Raw genomic sequence first — 9,885 nt, 5'->3', positions numbered from 1 at the left:
CTTCTGCCTCAGCCTTCCAAGTAGCTGGAACTACAGGCATGCACTACCACGCCTGGCTAAGTTTTTTGACTTATTGTAGAGATGAGGTCTCACCAAGTTGCCTGGGCTGGTCTCAAACCCGTTGGCTCAGGCAATCCATTCTCCTCGGTCTCCCAAAGTGCTGGGGATTACAGGCTGAGCCACCGAGCCCGGCCAACTTTATTCTTTACATTCAGCCTATGAATGTAATTTCAGCTGAGAATGAGTATGTTTTTGCATTGTAATTTGGTCACATGTAGACAGTGTCTATGATGTAGCTTTGTAAGTTTAGAAAATGCTAGAATAGCTAGCAGCTACCATAGAGAAAACCTGAATCTCTTGACCCTTTGCGATGGTAGTGTGGTAAATTCTGTCTGAATTGGATCAGTGTACTTTGGGTAGGAGCCTGGAATCTGGAACTCCTGGCCTCAAGGGAACCTCCTGCCTGTGCCTCCCAAAATGCTGGGATTTCAGGTGTGAGCCACCACATCCAGCCAACTGGAGTCTGGAATCTTAAGAGTTTTTTTGAATTTATAAGTTTGTGAAATCGAGTTGTAGGGAAAAATTCTGCCAATTTTCTAGAGTAGCAGGGACCTATAAGAAAGAAAAGGCCTAAAGATAAGAACTGTCTGGGCACAGTGGCTCATGCCTGTAATCCCAGCACTTTGGGAGCTGGAGGTGAGAGGATTGCCTGAGCTCGGAGGTTTGAGATCAGCCTGGGCAATTTGGTGAGACCTTGTCTTTACAATAAAATAAAAAAATTAGCTGGGCATGGTGGTGTGAGCCTGTGATTCCGCCTACTTTGAAGGTTGAGATGGAAGGATTGTCTGAGTCCAGGAGGTCGAGGCTGTGGTGACTGAGATTGTGCCACTGCACTCCAGCCTGGGTAGCAGACTGAGACTAACTCAAACACACAAAAAAGATAAGAACTAAGCCTAAATAAGTAGATTTTTATTTGAGGGGTGAAGGAAACAGGATTAAATTTAGGTCAAGAATTTCAAATAGGGTAGATGGCAGGCATTTCTCTTGAAAAATGATTAAGAATGAGCATTTTTCTATATTATTGTTTCATTTTTTTACTTTCCTCAAATTTCCTGTAGGTTTTTCCTCTCTTACTTCCATCTCCTCACCTAGATTCCCAGTTGACAGTGCTCCCTGTATCACTGAAAAAGCAAGCAGTCAAAAAAGAACTTCCCCAAACTCCTACCATCATACCTGCCTACCTTCTTGCATCTGTTTATTCCTGTCAATGTGGATGAGCTGTTTGTTCTCCTATCTTAGGCCTACCCTGACTTGTAGCTAGATCTAACTCCCTCCTACCTACTTAAGGACATTGCTTCAGCATTTCTTCCCTCTCTTTTCTGTATCATCACTTTTTTCCTGACTACTAGAGTATCCCTGTCAGTATATAAACATGTCATTTCTCCCATCTTAAAAACTAACTAAAAAGAGAGAGAAAGAAAAACCAGTTTTCTTTATCCCCCATTCTCCAGACAGCACCAAACTTCTCTGCTTCCCTTATAGCAAAACTTGAGTTGTACATACTTGCTACTCTTATTTCGCTCCTCACATTCTTTCTTGAATAATGTGTTTTAGTGAGACTATTTGCCTTTGCCTCTCTAATGAAAGTACTCTTATCAAAATCATCTATAACTCTACATTGCTGAATCTAATGCTCATTCTCAGACTTTATGCTCATTCTCAGACTTTATCTTACTTGACCTGTTACAGTGAAACACAATGAATCAATCTTTTCTTTTTGGAGTATCTTTATTACCTGGCTCCCACAACACCAGTGCTTTTGATTTTTCTTCCAACTTCAACTAGCTATTGCTTCTTAGTTTCCTTTGCTGTTTTTTGTTTTTGTTTTTGTTTTCCCCATCTCCAGTCTTTCCATATTGGAGTGTCCCGGGAGCTTAGGCTACAGACTTCTTTTTTATCTTGCTTTTCACTTGCTCTTTTGGTGATCTCTTTTTGTCTCATAGCTTTAAATAAGATCTATATACTGATAACTTCCAAATTTGTATTTCTTGTCCAGAGCTTTTCTCTAACCTGCAGAATCTTATAACCCTGACTGGCTACTTGACACTTGGATTTTCACACATTTGCTCTTCCCCATATCACTTAATAAGTCTTCTTCATATCACTTAATAGCAATTCCATCTTTCTAGCTATTGAGGCCAAAAACTTTATAGAAATCATTGACTCCCCTCTGTCATCCTTGATTACTCACTCCATCGGCAAATTCTGTCAGCTCTGCCTTCAAAATATATCTGGGGTTAACATTACTTCCACTGCCAGACACCTGATCCAAGTCACCGTTATCTCTCTCATGAATTATTGTAAGAGTTTCCTAGGTAATCTCCCTGCTTGCACCTTGTGATATTCTTAGTACAGCAGCCAAATTTAGCACATCCCCAAACCAATATTCTGATCTGCACCCCTGTACACACTTACCCAACCCATAAAACCAACCAACAAACCATCTCAGCAAATGACAACTCCATCGATTTCTTCTGGCCAAAACGGTGTGGAGTCAGCCTTCACTCCTGCCTTTCTTATGTAACCTATGTCCAAACTGTGTTGGCACTACTTTGAAAATATACTCAAAATATACCTATTTTTCAGTATCTGCCCCGCTACAACCCTGGTGCAAGTCATCACTACATCTCTCCTGAGATATTGCAATAGCTCCCCAGTTGGTTTTCTTGCTTCCATGCTTGCCCACTATAAACTTTTCTTAGCATTGCATCCAGAGCAGTCTTTTCAAAACAAGTAAGACCATACCACTTCTCTGCTCCAGGCCTCCTTTGGCTATTTATTTTACTTACTGGCGTCCTTACAGTATCATACAAGACCTACAAAGTCTGATCCCAATTACTTCTGAGGCTTTATTTCCTACTTTTCTCCTTGCTCACTCTATGCAGTGACCGTGTTCTTTCTTAGACATTCCAGGGATCCATTTTATTTTATTTTATTTTATTTTATTTTGAGTTGGAATCTCACTTTTTCATCCAGGCTGGAGTGTGGTGGCACGCTCATGGCTACCGCAGCCTCAACCTGATGGGCTCAGGCAATTCTGCCGCAGCCTTTCAAGTAGCTGGAACGACAGGCATGTGCCACCACACCTGGCTAATTTTTTGATTTATTGTAGAGATGAGGTCTCGCCAAGTTGCCCAGGCTGATCTCAAGCCTCTGGGCTCAGGCAGTCCTCTCCCCTCCACTTTCCAATGTGCTGGGATTACAGGCGTGAGCCACCGCACCTGGCCCAGGGACACATTTTCTTCAGGGTTTTTATTTTGTTATTTACTCTGCCTGGGGACACATCTCCCTTAGATAATGTTTGACTCACCTACTTACCTCCTTCAAATCTTTGCTCAAAAGTGTCTTATCAGAGGGCCTTCTGTGACCATTCTATTTTTAAATGCATCCTTTAACCCCACCCCCAAACGCAAGGACTCCCTATCCCCTTTCCTTGCTTTTTCTTTATGAAACTTACAGCTTTATAACATACTATTTATTTTACTTAATGTTTATTTTCTCTCTTCACTAGATTGCACACTTCATGAAGACAGGAATTTTTTTTTTCTTCAGTGCTACATTCTCAGTTCTTTTTTTTAAAAGATGTGGGGTACAATTCAGGGTTATGTATACAAATGTTCGTTATGCAGGTACCCTTGTTTATGAGATGTGTCCCTCTCTCCCCTAGCAGTTTCCATCAACTGCCAATCTCGCCCCCCCAGCCCCAGTTTCCCACTACTGCCAATCCCTTTCTTATAGTATTATAATAACTGTTCAAGGTCCGGTTATGAGTGAGAACATATGGTACTCTGCTCTTTGTTTCTGTGATAGATCACTGAGCATGATCAACTCTAAATCCATCCAAGTTGCTGTGAAGTCCATGTGTTTGTCCTTATTTATGGCTACATAATGTTGCATTGTGTATATGTACCACATTTTTTTTATCCAGTCCAGCTGAGATGGGTAGCATAGTTGGTTCTATGTTTTCGCTATTGTGAATAGAGCTGCAACAAACATGTACGTGCAGGTAACTTTTTGGTAGAATGGCTTGAGTTTCTCCAGGTATATTCCCAATAGGGAGATTGCTGAGTCATATGGAAGGTCAATTTATGGTTCTTTCAGAAATTGCCATACTGACTTCCAAAGAGATTGCACTAGTTTGCATTCCCACCAGCAGTGTAGAAGCGTTCCTTTTTCTCCACATCCTTGCCAGCATCTGTTGTTGTTTATTAATGATGACCATTCTTACTAGGGTTAGGTGGTATCTCAATGTGGCTTTGATTTGCATTTCTCTGATGATTAGTGAGGCTGAGCAGTTTGTTCTTAAGGCTATGCCTGGCACATAATAGGCTCTTAATACATATTTTTTAAATGACGAATAAATTTTTTTTAATTCCAAAAATATCTACATGATTGGTAGTTTCACCTGATGTTGTAATCTTTACTCAGAAAGGTCTTTATGAATCATTTTGCTTTATTTTTCTTTCCTTCATTGCCATTGTGATTTGGGGCAAATTTAATTTAATTTCTCTGGTCAACAGTTTTATCTTGTAAAATTGGGGGTTACGCTAAGTGACTTCCATCTCTTGTGTGGCTTTAACATTCTGTGAATTTTAATTATGCTTTATAATTTTAATCTCATTCTCATTTTTTAATTCACTCACTTTTCATGCTGAGGTTTTAATGGTCGATTTTACTTGTGAACAGTGAGATAAAGATGGGACAAGTGTTTATTCTTCTTTACTATGATTCCAGCACAGATCATGTTGTCAGAGTAGATACAATTTCTACAGGTCGATGTGGAAGAGGAGGGCAGAACAGAAGGGTATAGGAGAGTATGGGCATGAGTCTAGCAAGAGAGGCACAACCCCATGAAAGCTTAGCTTTGGCTCTTACCCAGAAGGGGGCTTTATTGATTTCCAGAATCCATGCCAAGAGATGGAACTGTGTATGTGATAGATGCAATTCCCGGATTATGGTAGAAGCAGGAAATATTCATATATCAGTTTAACTGTAATAACCATTAAAAAGCATATATGACATGTTTTCCTAGGCAGGCCAGTCTGAAACAGCTTGTTCCAATTGCTTTGATTTAGTAAACTTCTATGTCCTCTCCCTTGCATTGTTTCAGTATATTACTTAATTGTCCAGTCCTCATTCTTACCTACTTAGTAGTCCTTTTATGATGGGCAGGAATAAGACTGTCAGCAACTTTCTTGGCTAGCCCCTGAGTGCGGAGGCTAGAAACTGCTGCTTTCGTATCATCTCATTTAAGGTGTGGTAAAGATGGTAGCAGGTATTATTTTTCTGTGCTTATCTACTTAGATTCTAATTTTGGAAACCAAATATTTAGTTTCTAAGTATAGTGAGCATAATCTGCTTTGTGTCCCATCTTGGGCATTTTTTTCATGCTTCTTAGGAAAAGCATTTGGGAGATTGGAAATGTTATAGAGGAAGACAAAAGCAAATGTCCTCCTAGTACGCTGGGCCCATTCTGCTGAACGAAAGACATTAAATACATTGACTTAGATTTTTAAAGCCCTCTTAGGGTGGAAATGAAGTATCTGTCTCTGGCCCTGGCCTTGCTCTTAGTAGTATTACTGACCACTATTAAAGTGGTATACCAAGGAGAAGTCAAATTGATTCCTTTTGATTAAGACAACTTGGTGTTATACCACATGAGTTATCTTTTCTAGTTTTCTCTTATAAAATCAGGGGGTTATGCTAAGTAATCTCCCAAGATGAGATTATTCTTGATAGAAGTTACCACTCAATTCTTTCCATAGATTTTCCCCATGTTCTCAAGTCTATAGCAGTGATTAATGGATGAACTTATTAGACATAGTCATCATCTGAACTCACGAATCCATTTTGGTATCATTAAAAATGAAAGAAGCAAGCATTGTATGCCTCTTTATGTAATGTAGTAGGAAACATGCAAATGCTTTCTATAAAGTATTTTTGCCCCCCCCAAAAAGGGGGGTTGAAACTGAATGTAATCAAAGACCTTTTAGCCTTCCTCATCTGGGTTCTGGGAGAAAATTAAACCCTAATGTTCTAAGGATCCATTGCATGAAATAAATTAATTAACTTCTATTCCTCTAGAATAGTACTAGTTTTGTACCATCCTTGAGGGAACTGAGAAAATCGTCATTCAGATCATTTTCTGGTTTAAATGTTAATAATATATAAAGAGAAGAGCCATGAGGATTCCATTTTAGGAAATAGAGACAGAGAAGGAAACAAGTTAAATTATACCATGAGGAAGCAGAAATACAGAATATGGATGATTTTATAGGAAAACTGATCCAATTTCTTCAGCATAAGAAGGGCTTGAATTTTAAGAATGAGGAGATAGTTCTAGGTTAAGACAGATTTATAGTAATGACAAACACCAGATAGAATGAATGGACCTTGTTTGGATCCTCATGTAAAGAAGCAGTCTGAGAAAGTTTTATGCAGTCTAAGTTTGATGTGATCATAGGAATTTGAATAGAATCAAAGTAATTCATTTTGTTAGGTAAGATGATGGCATTCTGGTTATATATATCTGTACAGAGATGGATACTGATATCTGAAAATATCTATAAAGAGATGGAGACTAAATTATATATGGCTGAACTTATGTTTGAGATTTACTTTAAAATAATTTTATTAAAATGGGAAAAAAAGATGGATATATCTTTTTGATAGATATATCTAAGTGTAGCAAAACCTTGATAATAGTGAACCTAGACAACGGGTTTGTGGGAGTTTTCTCATGCTAGTCACTCTATTTTTGTATATGTTTGAATTTTTTAAAGTAATTTGCTTCAAAAAACTTAAGCCTGTAATGATAGTATAACTGTCCTCTTCATCCTCCCAAGTAACAGAAGGTTTGGTGGGAAAGTAGTATTCCTTAGTTCTGGAACTTCTAACAGAGCTAGTTATTCTTAAGCGGTGACTGGAACCTAGAGGCTACAGTGTTTTGTGGTCTTTCTATAAGAAAGACTGATTTATTCCAGAGACTAGATCTGTACAGAAGCTCCCTAATAAAGTTCTCACCCTGAATAAACAAATAGAAACCTAGTCATCTGGTTTTATGAAATGTAACTGGTGAATTCCCAGGCATTTAAAAGTTGAGAAATCAAGGATGAAAGACCATGGAGAACATTAGGATAGAAATGACAAAAAGAAGAAAATGGTAATTTAGCAGATTAAAGCAGCTTTGAAATCAGAATGAGATGAGGGTAAAGAGAATAATTGTGTGGTTCAGTTCAGGAATGGTAAAAGTCATTTCTATCACTCTGAATAGTCTCTAGAGATTGAAACATTGCTCTTTGTTGTCAAAGCTCTTGCTCAGTCCTCAAAGGCCCTGTTCCTGTGGGATAATCTGTACAGTTGTTAAAATTGTGGTCATAGTTTAAATTCTGGTTCTACTGCATATTGACTGTGTGGCCTTAAGACCATTGCTTAGGCTCTCTAAGCCTCAGTTTTGTTAACATCAGAAAATAGGAAAAGTAATAGCACTTACTTCATAGAGTTATGAGAAATCAATGAGATAGTGTATATACAGAAGTTGGCATACTGTCTAGCACATGGTAAGTACAATAAATGGACAGAAGTACTGTCTCCATTATCATCACCAGCACAATTATATGTCCTCTGTCCTACTTATCTGAATATTTCTACTTGTTCGATGTAGTTCTTCTTGTTTAATAATTCAAGAGGCAAGACTGCCTTCTCTTACAGTGGCTGCAGGTGGAATCCTTGATATTTTAGCTGGACCGAGCTAGTTCAGCACAGGAACACAGGGGCAACCAATTTGACCAAATTACTACTTAAGAGGAGTTTTCTGTGTCCCTAGGTTACCATGATATTAGCATTTGATTGACATTTGTTCTATTTTTTTCAGCGCTTCATCCTATACTGTGCCTACTTACCACTAAAACCAGATTTTTTTGAAGGTGAAGGTTCAAGGGAAGAGCTTGCAAAATGGATGCGTGTGCCGTTTAAATTGCCTTGTTTTTTGCTCAGCCTGAGGGTTAAATGATGCTTGTGTTTAGATCCTTTCTGGTTCAATGTTGTAGGTACCCTCATCTGACAAGTCCACTCAGTTTATCACATTGCCAAGATTAAATTATGGTTCAGCCAGAGGAAGACGTGTCTACCCTGTTTACCCAGGTGGGCACAGTATTCTCTCTAAGGAGTTCCAAGCATTTGTCATACAGGTGACCAATACAACTTCTTCTGTCACATATTAGGACTTTATATCTTACACATAAAACTTGACTGTGATACAGCTCTGTTTTTTATGGCTCAAGGTCAGGTAGTCTTTTTTCCACATGGCTGTAACTTATGTTCTTACCTTATAAATAACTTGGGTTAGGGATGGTAGATAAGGGAGGCCCAGAAACACAGCTGAGACTGAGAGGGGGATTAGGACTGAGTCAAGGATCAGGACTGAGACTGAGATTAACAATGGAAAATCAAGGGAAGAGGGAGTCTGAAGGAGAACAAGATTGGAACTTGAGCCAACACAAAAGACATCAGCAGTTCCTCAGTAGCTATATATATATGGGTCTCTGAAAACTATAGGGAGGTGTTTGTTATTAGCTTAGTAGACTTATATTCAGTAGCTCAGGTTGAAAAATCCATTCATCAAGGAGTGTTATATGACACAGGTAAACAATGATAGCTGGAGACTTGGTTAATGTTCTGTATATGTGTATTTTTCTATGCATTACATTTTCTAAACCCCTTACCTACCCCTTACCAAACTACATCTTCCTCTTGATCATTGACAAGATGCAAGTACATAGATAAATAGCTGTTCATGAAACTTAGTTTGGCATTCACTTTTGGAGAATTGATCAAGAATTGGTTGCCTACTCCAGTGTGCCTAAGAATGTTTCTTAAATTTTCCTCTAGGATTCTTATAGTTTGAGCTTTTATATTTGGGTCTTTGATCCATTTAGAGTTGATTTTTGTGTATGGTGATAGGTAGGGGTCCTGTTTCAGTCTTCTGCATGTAGTCAGCCAGTTTTCCCAGTACCATTTGCTGAATAGGTTCTCCACCCCAGTGGTTGTTGGTGGAGGCTTTGTAGAAGATGAGTTGGTTGAGAAATTGAGGTTTTGCTTCCAGAATCTTCTCCTGTTCCATTGGTCTATATGCCTGTTCTTATACCAATATCAGGCTGTTTTGATTGTTGTACCCTTAAAGTTTAAAGTCTGGAAGTGTGATACGTCCTGCTTTGTTTTGTTTGCTGAGGATTGTTTTGCCTATTTATGGTCATTTATGTTTCTATATGAATTTCTATATTGTCATTTCTAGGTCCGAAAAGAATGATGTTGGTAATTTTTTTGTTTGTTTTTTTTTTTTGAGTTGGAGTCTCACTCTGTCACCCAGACTGGAGTGCAGTGGCCTCTCCCAGCCACTGCAGCCTTGACCTGCTGGTATCCAGCAATCCTTCTACCTCAGCCTTCCAAGTAGCAGAATTACAGGCATGCGCTACCACGCCCGGCTAATTTTTTGATTTATTGTAGAGATGAGGTCTCACTGCCCAGGCAGGTCTCGAGCCCGTGGGCTCAGGCAATCCACTCTCGTCAGCCTCCCAAAGGTGCGGGATTACAGGCTGAGCCACTGAGCCCGGCTGATGTTGGTAATTTAATGGGTATTGCATTGAATCTGTAGATTGCCTTGGGTAGGATGGACATCTTAACAATGTTTATTCTTCCAGTCCATGAGCATAGAATATTTTTCCATTTGTTTGTGTCTTCTTTGATTTCTTTGAGCAATGTTTTATAGTTTTCATTGCAAAGGTCTTTCACTTCTTTGGTTAAGGAAGATACCAGGGTATTTCAGAT

This window comes from Carlito syrichta, unplaced genomic scaffold (assembly GCF_000164805.1).
Source record: "Carlito syrichta isolate Samal-C Ts95f unplaced genomic scaffold, Tarsius_syrichta-2.0.1 Scaffold303139, whole genome shotgun sequence".
Lineage (NCBI taxonomy): Eukaryota > Metazoa > Chordata > Mammalia > Primates > Tarsiidae > Carlito > Carlito syrichta.
The sequence above is the reverse complement of the archived record's forward strand: the minus strand, read 5'-3'. Positions refer to the sequence as shown.